Raw genomic sequence first — 16,750 nt, 5'->3', positions numbered from 1 at the left:
TTTCTCTTATTTTGTAAGTTTTTGTTGACCTTTTGTATGTTTTTCAAGTGATTTGTGTGTTTTTGGAGTCATTTGTTGTCTAATATTTTGTTGTTTTATGTATTTTTGTTGTCATTTTGAGTGTTTTGGTCGTTATTTTTATATTTTTCTCTTATATTGTACGTCTTTGCTGTTTTTTGCATCTTTGCTGGTCTACTTTTGTTTTTTTTTGTGTTTTTTCTTGTGCTTTTGTGTCGATTTTGTATATTTTTGAGTTTTTCTTTTGTTTTGTGTTTGTCGTCATTTGGAGTGATTTTTTTGTGTCCTTTTGTTGCTATTTTTCCTCTTATTTTGTATTTTTTGTTCTTGTTTTGTGTATTTTTGTTGTCATTATGTATATTTTCTTGAAGTACATTTAGGCATTTCCTTTGGAGCCACACAAAAGTAGGCCGACACACTGTATGTGGCCCCAGGGCTACACAGTTGCCCATATCTGATATAGATATAGAAAATATCAGCCCTGTACCTTTTGTGCATCTCATTTTTCAACATGGTTTGTTTTAATCAATCCTCCTTAAAAGTGATTGGGTAACAGCTGTACTTTATCACCGTGTGTTGTAACAGTCAAATTTCCACAGCACGTCTGTGATGTGTTCACTGTCTGCTGTGTCCATCTGCACCTCCACTCGTTTCTGGTTCTTATCGTCGTCACAGGTGCCGACGAGGCCCCCGATCACAGCTCGATACGGGAAAGAATTGAGCAACATCAGAGCTTTCAGCTGCTGATGTGTCACCGATGTGAGGAAACGAGCCAGAGGAGGGGGCGCCCACACATCAGTGTAACTGTTGCTTCACATTATGACACAGCAGAGGCCGAGGTAAAAGTAACTGATCATTACAAGTACTCACGTTACTGTAATTCAGTTGATTTCATGGCTATTTGTCAGTAATTCATTACATTTCTACACCCAACCATTACTGAGTAAATTACATATATCATAGTTTTAAAATTATCAACGGACATTGTGAAACTTTACAAAACAACAATCATATGCATCACAGCATAGCCGACCAATCAGATTAAACATAATGCTCCAAAAACAGCATTGAATGGAGGTTATTTTTAGAGTTCAAAATAGAAAAAGTATAGATACATTTATGAATTAAATTCATTTGTTATTTTATTATTTTTTTTTTTTTAAAAGAATTGTACATTTTTACAAGCCTTTTATTTTATACAGATGACTTTGTGGAAAATAAATTTAGTTCCAATTGTGCAAGGTTTTATTTGTACATTTTGACGACGACGAAAAAAAAATACAAAATGAAAGAAAAATATCAAAAATGGCAACCAAGGCACACAAAAATGACTGGAAAACACCCAAATTAATGACAAAAACAAACAAAATAAAAAGAACATAGAACAAAAACACAAAACGACAAGAAAAATATACAAAATGGCAACAAAAGCACACAAATATGACGACAAAAATGTACAAAACACCATAAACGTAGAACATAAAAAACACCCAAAAACTTACAAAATTGGAGACAAATATAAAAATAACTACCAAAACTCTCAAAATGACAACAAAAATACATAAAACAACAAAATATAAGCCGACCAATCAGATTAAACGTAATGCACAGCACCTAAACAGCATTAAATGATGGTTATTTTCTCAGTTTTAGAGTTCATAAATGTAATAATAATATAATAATTTTATTTTGAATTGAATTAATTGGTGTTATTTGATTTAAAAAAAAAAAAAAAAAGAATTGTACATTTTGACAAACCTTTTATTTTATACAGATGGCTTTGTGGAAAATAATTTAAGTTCCAAATGTGCAATATCCTCTTATTTTTTTAACTTTATACATGAGATGTTTACTGTATGCAAAGCAACCAACATTTATTACCAAAATAAAGGTGGGGGTTTAAATTCAGCTACTTTCTACTTGTACTTGAGTGTTTTACGTGTGACTTTCTCGTACTATCAGTACTCAGGTGCTATTAGTTAAAAAAAGAGACAGGAAAAGGCGACTGGTGCAGGTTCGATGTAGCGCTACCGTTCCCTGCAGCTGTTCCCAAACACCCACTCTCTTCCTGCTGGAGCGTGTGCAGCATCTGGTTCACCTCGTTCTGTAGTTTTTAGAGCTGTACACCCCTGTAAGAGTACTGATGTATCCTACGTTTAAGTGATTTCAATTGTACTCAAGCACAGGTACAAGAAAGACGTGCGTAAAATAATCAAGTTTATTTTTGGTAATAAATGTTGTTGCCATGGTTCCCTTACATACAGTAAACATCTCATGCGTAAACTTAAAAAAAACAAAAAAACAAATCTTGCACAATTGGAGCCTAATTCATTTTCCACAAAGGCATCTGTATAAAATAAAAGGTTTGTCAAAATGTACAATTGTTTTGTTGAATAAAATGAATTAATAAATAAATTCTAAGTATAGCTACATTTATGAACTCTAAAAGTGAGAAAATAACCAGCATTCAATGCTGTTATTAGTGCGGTGCCTTACGTTTAATCTGATTGGTTGGCTATGATATGATGCATTTGATTGTTGTCGGGTTATTACATTTTTATGTACTTTCACAATGTCTGTTGATCATTTTTAAAACCAAAAATAATGTTTTACTCAGTAACGGTTGCTGTAGAAACGTCATTAATTATTTTACTCCTTTTAAAACAAACTTTAGTACAAGTAAAACTACTGATTTAGAAATATGGAGGGTTTTTACCTTCTGGGCAGTAACACGGATGTGCGGCCATATTGGAGGCACTCTGAGGTAAACGCTACGATGGATAAACGTCCAAAACCACAAAAATCTCCTTAAAATGTGTTATAGATGCAAAGGCATACAGGATGTTATGGTTTATTGGTGGTGCAGATCCTGGTTTTAACCCTAACCCAGTCTGGATCATCCTTATCTGGAATACAATGAGAAATACAGTTGTATATTTTAGCTCTATTTTAACAACTGTTGCTACGGTAGCAGGCTATTAAATGTGATTATATTAAGTCAATAATACCACAAACACTTCATTTACCTGACAAGAAAAGGGCTGAGCAATTTTGGATGTTGTCCAGATGTTAGCCTCGTAGATCGTGGTTTAGCTTTGCTAACCACAAGCAATTTTTGACATTGTTTTCCCTGATTTGTTTTAACTTTTGGCAGTCTATAAAACTAAACGTTTTTCACGGTCTGACCCATTGGTACAGCCGAAAACATGCCTTTCGTTGGACGTTCGGTATCTGCTTTGCTTACCTGCTGAGTACCTCCAATATGGCCGCTTCCTATTTAAAGACGAGCCATGAAAACCCTCTATACTATATAAAAGTGTGAGTACCCATAAAAGCAACTCTATTACAGTAACATGAGGACTCAGCAGTGAAAACAGCTCATGAAAGGTTTGTTATCTTGTGTTTTGAATTTAAAATCTATTAATATAGTTTAAATTTCCCCTAAAAAAAAGTCTAACCTTTGGGTTTTCCTGCCTCACTGAAACACTTCATGTCTTTTAAAAGAAGCTTGACCCCAAAAAACATCCGCTGGTGGAAACACTGGCCTGTGAGTGAGTGACTCAGTAGGTTTGAGGTGAGCATGTGGTCATACTGAGGTGTTCTCAGCCTCCGTTTCTCTCAATCTATGTTGAACAGCTTTTCAAATTTTCCGATACAATGAAATGCAAACGATTTCCGCAGCAACGTTGTTCTAATTCACTGTCTTTCTGTATCAATATTTAAATGCTGACATGTGAACAGTAAATCAGGATTTAAGGTCTATAACTAGTGCATGTACAGGATTTATTGTATGTTAATAGTTCGCTAGTGAAAGCTGTGAAATTAACAGTACAATTCTATAGGTAACATGCATGTTAACAATCATGTACTTCTACTTAGTATATATATATAAGTATATATATACTTATCAGTACTCTTTACACCTCTGGATCTGTGAGCTACTTCCTCATAGTGTTATGCACTACATAATAGCATAAATATTAGCTATAGATCACTTAATAAAAGCTATAAATCACTAAATAATAACTATATATCACTCAATAATAGATATATATATATATAACTAAATAATACATATATATCACTAATTATTGGATATATATATATATCACTAAATAATAACTATATATCACTCAATAATAGATATATATCACTCAATAATAGATATATATCACTAAAAATTAGATATATATTACTAAAAATTAGATATATATCATTAAATAATAGATATATATCATTAAATAATAGATATAAATCACTAAAGAATTGATATATATCATTAAATAATAGATTTATATATCAATAAATAATGGATATATATCACTAAAGAATTGATATCTATCACTAAAGAATTGATATATATCAATAAATAATAGATATAAATCACTAAAGAATTGATATATATCATTAAATAATAGATATATATCATTAAATAACAGCTACATATCACTAAATAATAGATATATATCAATAAATAATTGATATATATCATTAAATAATAGATATATATCACTAAATAATAGATATATATCACTAAATAATTGATATATATCATTAAAGAATTGATATATATCATTAAATAATAGATATATATCAATAGATAATAGATATAAATCACTAAAGAATTGATATATATCATTAAATAATAGATATATATCAGAGTGTTTGTCCCTCATGGCAACAGTGAGTGCAATGTGTCCTCACACGGGGTCCATGACCAGTGTCACCTGGTCAGTTGTTGCCCAGCAACAGAGATATGAAGCTGAAACGGCCCATTGTGATCCATGTGGGCTCATCTGTTGGTATTTTTCTCCACGTTACAGCTGGTGCAGCGAGCCGAGCCGAGCACAGGCACATCTGCTTCACGCTCCATAATGACGGGGGGGGGAACAATACGTGATCACCACCCAAACTGTGACAGCCTGTTACATTACAGTGTGCCACTTCATTCTGGATGGCTATTATTCAGGGGGAAACCGGTTTGGGTAAATTATAGGAGCAGTACGACGCAAAGTCATTCATCTCTGAAAGTTTAAGTACCCACACTGTTACAAATGGTTTGAGACCCTTGTTTTTTTTGTGCAAAGTTTGCATGTTTTTCCCTCAAGTGTGTTTTTTTCTTCCATAGCAACAAAAACAACGTAGACAATACTAGCTTCAGTGCAACAGCTCAACTGACCAGGTAAGGGGTCACACCAGGGTTGGGGTCAATTACAATTTGTTGTGTTTTGTTGTTTAATGCTGTCGTTTTGTTTTTGTTTTGTTGTTTTTTCATTTTAATTTATTTACCGACATTTATTTTTTAATTTTTTAATTTTCTAATTTATGCGTGTCCCACTGTTGTATATTTGCACTATTATCCTACAATTGTATTTATTTATTTTTTGATGTGTGCTGTTCTATTGTTGCTGCAACGTGTGAATTTCCCCTCTGGGGATCAATAAAGGTCTATTTTATTCTATATATTTAATTACAGTTATGGTGACAGGCAGTTTTTCCAATTATGATTAAAATTACAATTATCATTTTCCCCCTGAAAGTCAATTACAATTACGTTCTCAATTACTAAAGTTCAGTTACAATTAATCCCAATTACCCAACCTGAAATAAAATAACCCCATGAAACATGACCGTCCTTTTGTGTTAGCTTCCTGTTAGCATCTCTAATGCTAACGGTTCAGTTTTGACCCATTTCTTAAATCAGCTGTAAAATATATCTATAATTTTTTTCTGTCAAAATTGGTAAAATGATACTCGAAAACTTGATCTAAATCACATTTTAATAATCATTTATGTGTAAGACATAAAACTGTAACATGGTCCCCCTGGTTTGAATTTTATTACATTGTAATTGACAGTTTTTATAGAATTTCCATTCCAATTACAAAGTCATTAATTTAAATTACAGTTATATTTACGTCATAACTGTAATTTATTATCAATTAAGCAAATACAATTATAATTGACCCCAATGCTGGTTCAGACATCTGCACACACGGGTCTTTCTCCCTTTTATTATTAAATATAATAGTTACCTCAGGTGTCTCGAGTCCTTCCCTGAATCACCTCCCCCGATCCTCACACGCACCCATCACATTCAGATATCACACTTTTCAAAAGAGTAGCCAACAGGTGTGCAGCACTCTTTTCTGAGCCTTTCCTTAGTTATGCTGCTATAAGTTTAGGAACCAATTCCTCCTTTCATTAAATGTGATTTTTTTGACACCCTATCCAAGTCCCTCTCTCCTTTCCCACCTATGGTGTGTGTGCTGAATGAATACATTTGACTGTAATAAACAATGATGCTTCTCGTGTCCATATCTCTCCGCTCACTCCTTCGGCCCCTTCCTCACTCCTTTCCTGGTCCCTGGTGTGTGTGTCGTACCTCAGGTTTCCCATCTTTATTGTGAAGATGATAAATGAAGCATAGATATATATATATATATATATATATATATATATATATAGTTGGTTTTTTTATGTGAAAATCACAATTACATTGGATGATCCCGATGTATTGTTGAGGTGTTTTAGCACATGTGCTAATTCATGACGCAGGAGGCTTTTAAAGTGATAAAGAAATAGAAGTAATAAGAAAGTAAATGGTGGGGAAATGTAGTGTACAATAACATTACAGCAGTAAAAGAAAATAATTTTATTCTCTTTTTTTAATTATGTTTTGAAAATATACCGCTGACATAACAAAGTGTATATATTTGCTGTATATTCACATCAATTATACATTAAAAGTGCAGACTGTTTATGCAACGTTCTATACAACTGTTAACGTGCAGAAAAGCAATTTTCTAATTAAATATATAGGTACTAAAAGTAATGTACGAAATAATCATGGAATAATCATATAATGCAGAAAGAAATACTATTAATAATAAAATTTAATTAGAAAGCAGGTGCTCAAAGACGCTTCACAAAGGTGAGACAAAAAATAAGAGACATGAATAGAAGAAACATAAGAATAGACATAAATAAGAACGTAAACGCATTTAAAAACAACACAGGTATAATATAGTTTGATACTTGTATATATTTCTATTATGTATTATTATTTATTTTCATATTTATTTTTTTCTACTTTAATGTGTGGATTTGAATTGAATCCTTTTCTTTCTTTCTTTGTTTAGTGTTTATTCTATGTTTATTCTTCTGATCAGACATTAAAAGCTAGTTTAAAAAAACACAGCAGGATGGACGTATCAATTATGTAAGATTTTGAAATGTTATAGAAATCATTAACATGCTAAAGGTACAGTATATGATAACATAGACGATATGGCTGTCGTCTATGAGATCCAGTTGCCATAGTGACGTTTCACTGAGAATAAGAAGAAGAATTGTAAAAAAGTGCAGCAGAGATACCACAGCAAACAAAGCGGTCGTATCCTAGCAACCAGAACTCTTTGTTGGAAAATCTCTCTGTTGAGAAATGAGTTGCTCCGCCTCTTCACACACTTTGATCTTTTCTCCTCCCGGCCCATGAGTAAGAGGAGTATAAGACGAAAATAACTGGTAGTTTTTTTTTTGGTTTGTGCACATGTGCATCCATCCACCTACACACACATCAAGTCACACTCTCTCTTACTTTGAAAGGGCTTTAGCTAAGCACGTTTAGCACATGTCAGTCAGTCACGGTGCACGTTAGAAAAGAAGCTCTCTTTATTTGGATTTAGTTTTAGTTTTGTTTTAGTCAATCAGGATTATTTCAGTTAAAGCCTAGTTTTAGTCAACCAGCTACACAACTTTAAGATTTTAGTTAACTAAATATGTAACACATATGATCAATAAATATAAAGCATGAGAGTAAACATTAAATTACTATTTATCAACCTGATATCGTATGGTAAATAATAATGTTCAGATATCAATGTGAGTCAGCTTATTTCCTATTGGATCACTTAACGACTTGTCCCGCCTTCCACGCTATAACAGTAGTTTTGATTGGATACCTTTGAATAAAGAAACTTATGACAAATGTATAGTTTTGTTTTAATAGTTTTCGCATATAGTATGCATCTGGGTATTTCTCACATACTCAATCTTTTCATACTATCTTACGTACTCATTTTGACGTCATACTTAGTATGAGTAGTACATTAGTATGACATTTACAACACGGCCTTAAGGTGCGTTCACACAGTAGCTATAGTTGCATAAATCGCCCGTGATTAGTTGCTTAAACATAGTTGTGCTTTTTGCTTGCTTCATTTTCCCCAGTGATATGATGACAGGGGGAGTGGCTTGGGTGGAAACTCATTGCCGGTTGGATGTCAGCGTCACTCGAAGTCGTTTGATCGAATTTCGTTGATTGAAAGGAGGTCGCTTGACGTTGCGTCATTTTCGTTGATTTTTAATGTGTTCACACCAAATGAAAATTCAGCGACTATAGTTGCTTAAATTGCCAGTCATGAGTCGCTTGAACATAGTCGCACTTTTTGCTCAATTTATCTAGTGATGTGACGACCGGGGGAGTGACTTGGGGGGAAAAGTCATTGCCAATTGGATGTTGCGACAGTGTCCCTAGAAGTCAACTTTGAGCAACTTCCAGCGACGCTTGAAGGGAGGTTGCTTGACGTTGCGCAATTTGCATACATTTTGAATTTAATCTAGTTGCTGAAGTCACGTTCGATGCGAACGCACCTTAAAGGTGAGAACTTAGAGCGACTTTGTGACTCAGATCATGCGATCGAGTCACTGGAATCACGCGATTGAGTCGCTTGAAGGGAGGATGCTTGAAGTCGCGCCATTTCTATACATTTTGAATGTAATCTAGTCGCTGAAGTCGTGTTAGATGTGAACACGCCTTAAAGGTGAGAACTTTGAGCATCGTCCAGCGACTCAGATCGTGCGATTGAGTTGTCGGAATTGAGCTTTCGCAAAAGCCCCGCCCCCCTTATTTACTTGTGGGATGTCCTTCAATGTCTCGTCTGTAATGGCTGGGAGAAGTCTACCAATGTGTGTTAGTGACATTTTTTGGAGCAATACCTGCGCGAAAATGATTACAATATGCTGTGGAGGGATATATTCAACATATTAAAATAAACAACAAAAGGGACTTTACAACAATCAAAGCGAAGACATACCAGACCAGTTATGCTCTTGCACTGCTGGGTAAGTTTTACCACAGCTAATGGGCATCTTAATAAAACAAACTGTCACATTAGCTAGCTGAACCTACAGGTGACCCAAGGCTAATAAGATAGCAGCTATGAACGCTTCTAATTGGTAACAAAGCCTGTTGATTCAGGAGGATGTCGACTGGAATATTGATTGTAATATAGTAATATGATAGTTGCTAATAACTGTATACCCCAGTCGTCATCGTCGCGGCTTCGGGAATGGAAAGAATGTGACCACCCAGCCAAACTCTTGGGGTACCTGGTATCTGACTTACACAAGTCATGAGCACACCACTTCACCATTGTGCCTGCTCTGATCATGTCGGACCTTGTTTACATGGTAACGGTTGGTCGGACGTATGATTGGACAATGACTGTTTGTGGGCGGGGTTTTGCAAAAGGTCAATTCAGTCGCTTTGCTTGAAGGGAGGTCGCTTGAGTCGCTTGATGTTGCATCATTTACATTGATTTTGAATTTAATCAAGTTGCTGAACACGTCTTTAGTCTGATTATTATCAATTTTAAAAGAAATTCAAACAACAACGATGAATATTTGCAGTCAACAAAATGAACAGTGGCTCTGTGAGAGAAACGGGATGTTTTTTTTCCCATTAATCTGGATTCTTCATCAGGGTTTTTGGGAATTTTTTAAGTTGTGGGATGCGACTCACTGTGGCTCCTCTTGTGACGGATCCTGCTGCCTCGCTGTCAAGCTGGCATAGTGGCATCATTCTAAAACTGGTATTAGGCATTTCCTGCTGCGTCCGTTGGCGGGCGTGCATGTGTGTGTGTGTGTGTGTGTGTGTGTGTGTGTCAGGGCGGAAAGCACCTGGTCCACGCAGCTGTGGGGATCCTAGCAGGGGGGAAAGAGAAAGAGACGGAGAGAGAGATAGAGGAATGAAAGAGAAAGATAGGGATGGGAGGAGACAAAATAGGGGCCCTGTGTAGCTGTAGTAGGGGGAAATAATGTGATTTAACGCCGTCACAGAGACTTATGATAAATACACCAGACTTAAACTTTCTAAAAGTGTCGTTTACGTGACTCAGTCAGCAGAGAACACGACTCTGACTCAAGCCTATGTGCTCTGTTTCTTTTCTCCGGTAATGGTTTGACAATCGTCTAAAACAGAGCTTTTAGTAAAAAAAAAAACTGTTTAATGTTTATATTTCATAGCGACAAAAACTAGTATTTTTTAAATGTTTATCTTAAGTATGTAAAGAATGATTAAGGTTGAAAAGTTTAAATATGTACAAGAAAGTCTGAAAAAAATAAAAATAAAATATATATATATATATATATATATATATATATATATATATATATATATTCAGACTTTTCTTATATCTGTGTATATTGAAGCTTTTTTGATATATATTTTTTCATTCAGTCCATATAATATATATGAATATATATATTTAATTCCCTAAATGGCTTGCCATATATATATATATATATATATGTGTGTGTGTGTGTATGTTTTTTTTCAACCTTAATCACTCTTTACATACTCAAGATAAACTTAACTTATAATAAACATTTAAAAAAGCTAATTTTCAAACCAAGACTTCACACCTACAGTAACTTGTAATAAAGCCCCTGTTCAGAGAAATGCTAGTTTTTGTCGCTATGAAATACAAACATTTCTTGACTAAATGGTCTGTTTTAGATGATTTAGGAATATATATATATATATATATATATATATATATATATATCAAAAGTTTGTATAGATATATATATAAACTTCCATATACTGTATAAATCCAGGCTTTCATATATATATTTGAAGTTTTCTCATATATATATTAAACTTTCACATGTATGTATTTCATTCATTCCATATATTTTATATATATATACACACACACACACACAAACATAATGATTTCCTTGTTTTTCCATTTTGTTATCAATAATAAATAATCAACAACCTTTTAGTTCTCTCGTGTTCCCAAACACTGGAATGCAGTTCCTTTGGTTTTCTGTAGAGGGGGCAACGTATCTGGGAGAAAATATAAAGCCACTATCTGCATATTTCCTGTTCAGATTCAAACTGAGAGAACATCCTACCAGTGAGAAGTGGAAACCACATCTGAACTGTTATCTAGATCTCATATTCAGGTTGGGTGAGTCGCTTTAGTTTGAAGCCCAGATGTGATTGAACACGGTCTATTTCACTGTTGGATGACCAAAGGACCAGCATCGTAAAGGTCATGTGACCAGGTCAAAGGTCAATCCACAGAAATAGAGAAGAAAAGAGTCAACACGGGGGGGGTTTAACTTCAGTCTAATGGCACATGGACACTCTTACTATTAGCCTGTTAGCCAAAAGGAGCTCTGTCCAATCAATTCATGAGAAATAATATGATTTATTGTGTTTCGTTGCCAGACAAGGAGGACATGGGCTGTGTTGGCAATGCTCCACTCTGTAGTATACACTGCAAACTCAATGAGTACTTACTGTCTACTTTATACCATGGTTAGGCTGTTGATTCTCCGCCTTTGAAAGTTCTGAAAACATTTTAAGTGAGAAAGTGACCAAGTAGAATATTAAAGGTATTGTGGACAAAGTTATTTTGGCTCCAACTTCTTGGTGGATCATGTTAACTATTGGTCCTCCTAAATGTCAATCATTCTGACGATATGTTTACATAAGGCCGTCGTACATGCTCATGCTCGTGCCCGGTGCACATCGAGTCCTTGGAAAATGGATTTTCACTTACCAGTGTTGAGTCTCAACCTTGCCTGCAAGATGGATTCACAAACACCAGAATCCATCTTGTACTGTTCCTGCCTGTGCCTTTAGGAACCGAACCGAAACGGTTAAAACCAATCATGAGGCAGTGTTGTGGTTTAGGGCGGGATATCCAGGTGTGACGAAGGCAGAAGCGCCAAAGCAAAACTGGCACATATACAGTTGCGGGGAGAGGAACTAGCTGGGCTACCGCTATTAGATGTCGACACAGGAGGATGGTTAACTTGCCCTTAAGTCACATACTCGTGTTACAAAAATGGCAAAAGTCACTCAACAACATTATGACCGCAGCATTAATATCCAAAAAGAAAGTTTTCACCAGCGGAGCCTCGTTGTTGTTGTTGTAGCAGCGTCTCTGCGGCGCATACCGATGACGACATCATCATTTGTTACCGTGTGATTGGCTAAAATAAATCATGGTGGACAGGCGCTTCGCCCAATCAGCTTCAAGCATTCTGTTCATGTCCCTCCCTGGTTCTGAAAGGATTTGCCAGACACAGATCAATGTGGAGAACTGGAGTTAGAGGGAGGGGCTACACATCAATCTGGCTCTTGCCAGGTTAGACGAGTCTGATATAGTGGGAAAAGTGCAAGGTAAGCTGAACCAGCAGCTTGAATGAGTGATGCCAACTCTAACTTGTAAACAAAGCTGTGCACGAGGAAAACTGGGCTCGTGCACGCTCTCTCGCCCACGTAGGCATTCCCTCTTAGAAGCAGGTAGTGTTGCGCATGTGTTTGTTTCCTAAACTAAACCAAAATCATCCTCTATACCTTTAACATGTGCTCATTTGATCCATAAAAGTCAAGTAGACACATTTCTTTCTGATATTTTCGGAGACCCTCCATTATGTTTCTGACAACACTTTCTCTTAGCTTCAAAATAAGAGCGCGACTCACAAAAGCATTTAAAAATAAAATAATAGTAATGGAAGACAAGAAGAGATGCTTTTCTTTATAGTCAACCAACTACATAACATTAAGATTTTGGTGGACTAAATATGTTACAGATATAATCAATACTATTAAAGCATGAGAGTTTATGGTAAATAATAATGTTTAGATATAAATGTGAATCAGCTGACTTCCTATTGGATCCGTTACCCGCTTGTCAATGTAAATTGATCCTGTTTGTTCTGCTATTTATTGCTTGGATATTGTCGGTTTTCCCATATTTAGTGATTTATGTACATGTAGAAGTGTGAACAAGGACAGAATAATGTTAAAATTGACCCACTTGAGATCAAACTGCTCTTTTTTTGGCCCCTGAGCTAAAACTAGTTTGACACCCCGGCTTAAAGGGTAAAGTTCTGTGTTTCTGGTGGTTCTACTCCTTTGGTTCTGGAGTCCTAGAACGTTGGTGCTCAGTGAAAACACACCAGTGTCACACCCCCACTTTTCTTAAAATTTCCATATGTTCTAACGAATGCATGAAGCCTCTGGGCAACTGACTGAGAGAGCAGAGAACGCAGAGTACGGTGGCTTGTCATGGACAAAAGTTAATGAATTGCAAAATGAGCTGAACAAATTCTAAAGATCTTAAGCTAGCTGCTAGCTGCTACCTTTGCTATTATGTGATGACATCAAAAAGTAATAATCTACATTATATCTAGCATTCCCCTGAATACTCCCACTTCTAAAGTTATGCTCTACATTAAACATAAAGGGTTGTTTTATAGCTTTAGCTAAGAGCTAGCCTAGCAGTTAGCTTAGATAACTCTCTTACCTTCAGAGTCCAGCTAATGACGTCTTGTTGATTGGGTTAAAAATTGGGTTTGGGAAGTGAAACCTTTACGGAATTTATATTTAAAAAATCTAATGTACACATGTAAAGACTAGCAACAGAAAAACAGAACATTTATTCATTCAGAAATTGAACTTATCTTACCTTAACTTAAGTTTCTCCCAGTGACTTTAAATCCATTGCGATTTTGTCTTTTTCAATCCATCTTTGACTTCAAACACTCCTTTTTTTTTACCTCGTGTGTGACGATTTCCTCGAAAACAAAGCGGCATCTTTAATAATTCTGTCACGTGTGAGTAAAATAACCGTAATGACATGATACTGGCTCTAAAGACCAACTCATTAGCTTTCAGAAACTGGTGGAATTTCTCCGACAGAGGAAATATTAGCGGAGTTACAGTCTTTTAAAATAACATGTTCCTGAGATGCGTTCAGTGTTCCTGGGAAACCCGGTCATTTTTTGAGTTTTTAATATCCGGCCAAAAGTCTGGACAAAACATCAAAAAAGGACATGTCTGCGTAAAACCAAACATACTGTATGGTACATCTTAAGCTATATGCTAGCTGCTAACTGCTAACTTTGCTATTATATGATGAAGTCAGCAAATAATAATCTACATTACATCTAACATTCACCTGAACACTCCTACTTCAAAAATTATATATTTGTGTATTTTTGGCCAAAATAGATATAGCTTTAGCACACAGCTAGCGTAGTTAGCTTATGTTGTACCAGAGCCACGAAATGATGACGTCTTGTTGATTGGGTTTAAAATTGGATTTGGGAAGTGAAACCAGTATGGAATTTATAAAAACTTGTGATATATGTGAGAAATGAAAAATCCCTGATGTGAGAATAAAGAGTATTTATTTTATCATTAATTAACAGACTTTGAATTGTTTTACATAATTCTCTAATGTCTTTTTGAGCTATAATGACCTTTAGATCTCTATTCAGTTCCTAATATTATTATTATTGTTATGTTTGCATCTCTTTTACTTCTTTATCAGTTCATTCTCGAGTCGAGCAGCCAATTTAAATCTCACGCCGTTTCCTGTGTTTTTGTTTACATGAATCAAATCAACGTTACTGAGAAACATTTATTGCTCCTTTTCCCTCTCATAAAACTTAGTAACATTTCAACTATTCAACTTTTACGGTCTCGGTAATTGCCACTTTGGTTGTTGGGATTGTTATGTCACTGCCCACACACACACACACACGCACACACACACTATCTTATCAGAGCATTAAGATATGCTAACTAACGTGCATGGTCAGTGATGCACGTTAGTGACCCTGAGTTGAATTAGCCCTGGCATGCAGCCTCATTTCACGGCGTAACCCCCTGCTGCCCCTGCTGCTGCTGCTGCTGCACAGACACAGAACACACACACTCCCTTTACATTATCAGTCTGCGTCTAACAGTGATGAATGTAGACTAGATTAAAAAAGGACTGAAAAGTGAGGTGAGAAATCACAGGAACTGTATTCACAATGATGGACGAATCCTCAGAGCCACAGGTCACATCTTTGGAGCCGTAAGGTCTCATGTTAAGATAAGAAAAACTGCAAAGGGTAGACCAGATTTGGGCCCTCGGTCTAATTTTGTGTGGCCCTCAAAGTAAACACACAAAATGACAGAAAATTCACATAAAATATACCAAAAAAACACAACATTACATGAAAATACAGTAAAAAGCAAGAGAAAAACACAGAAAACACTCCAGAACCACACAAAACTACTACAAAAATGAACAAAACGACAATAGTAATACACAAAATGACTCAAAAGACATACAAAATCACAGAAATTTACAACAAAAGTAGACAAATAAATACACAGAAAATGACGTTTTCCAGACAGTCACACCAAATAATATTTAACACTTTGAATAACAGAATAAATCAGATGTAATTTAGTAAGGAAATGAAAAATCAAAGTGAGCATTTACTACATTACAACATATTTTTTTATACATTTAAACTAAAAGAGAATATTAAGGTGTCACATCATGATGGTGATATTTCAGTCCTTTTGAATTTGTAAATTCAATGAAAATTCACAGTATTTTTGTTTGCTTACTAATTTCCCATGAGTCAATCACATAACTGAAGTCATTTTTAATTCCTATATAATTACAATTGTCACATAAACACTCAAGTCTTCTCAAATCTTTCAATTTTCTCACAAAAAAATGCCCTAAAATACACAAGAAATCCCCCAAAATCAAAGGATTTAGACATGAAGATCCTCAGGGACTAATATTTGTCATTTATTGTTTGTTTATCATCGATTCCAAACATACTGTATGCATTAGTGATATGTGGCAGTGAAAACTACAGCAGAATAATATTAAAAATGCTTGTTTGTCTGTGGCCAAATTGAGATTGAACTGCTCCGTATTCGGCCACAGAAAATGACAGCCCGCACAGTTTTAATCAGTAGTTAAAAATATTACATTTTCCCACCCTGACTCCCTCTCCCCTGTTCCTTTCCCCGTAAAACTGCCCTTGCTTTTTCATATCCTCCCTGTAATAAAGATTGTCTTCCCTTTCCTTAGGGAGGGCTGGTAATAGTCACAAATATGCAATAAATTAAATGTGTTTATTATAAAACATGCATTGCTGTTGCAAAAGGTAAAAAAAAAAAATATTTCTTTAATATTACTGAGTAATGCAAACAATATTTAACGTTTTTAAATGTAAAATATTGTTTGCATTACTCAGTAATACTGGCGGATGTCGATGGGATCTGAATATACATATAATACTGTTTAATGTTTCATCTTTCACTCATAAATAAATTTACGATGGGTGAAGGCATAAAAAAACTAAAATAAATTTTCACCCTGTTTTTTTGCACTTTTGGTGCCGCGTGGGTTAAAGATGCTGAAAATGGAGCCCTCTGCCCTCTGCGTCTCCAGCTAGTCTGTAAACATAGCTGCTCCAACATCTGGATCTCACATCAGCCTCATTCACAGACTGGCACTGCATATGCTAGAGAAAGGAAAGAAAAAAAAAACAAGAAGAGCAAAGCTAAAGTTGCTAAAGCGATAAACTGCAGAAAAAAATGTCTTTTAAATGATATAAAATTAAA

The 16,750-nt window shown here is 35.2% G+C and overlaps 1 long non-coding RNA gene across 2 annotated transcripts in view; it reads left to right on the top strand.

Moving 5' to 3' along the window:
* Positions 1-283: 283 nt before the first annotated feature.
* LOC114456582 (uncharacterized) overlaps positions 284-16,750 on the top strand; it is a 33,147-nt gene continuing 16,680 nt past the window's right edge. For both annotated transcript variants that reach the window (XR_003672848.1, XR_003672849.1), the window contains exons 1-2: positions 284-857; positions 4,842-5,200. This is a non-coding gene — a long non-coding RNA (uncharacterized LOC114456582). The remainder of the gene's footprint in view (positions 858-4,841; positions 5,201-16,750) is intronic.

The sequence above is a fragment of the Gouania willdenowi genome, chromosome 22, assembly GCF_900634775.1.
Source record: "Gouania willdenowi chromosome 22, fGouWil2.1, whole genome shotgun sequence".
Classification (NCBI taxonomy): domain Eukaryota; kingdom Metazoa; phylum Chordata; class Actinopteri; order Blenniiformes; family Gobiesocidae; genus Gouania; species Gouania willdenowi.
Note: the sequence above shows the minus strand (reverse complement) of the source record. Positions and strands in the feature narration are given on the sequence as shown.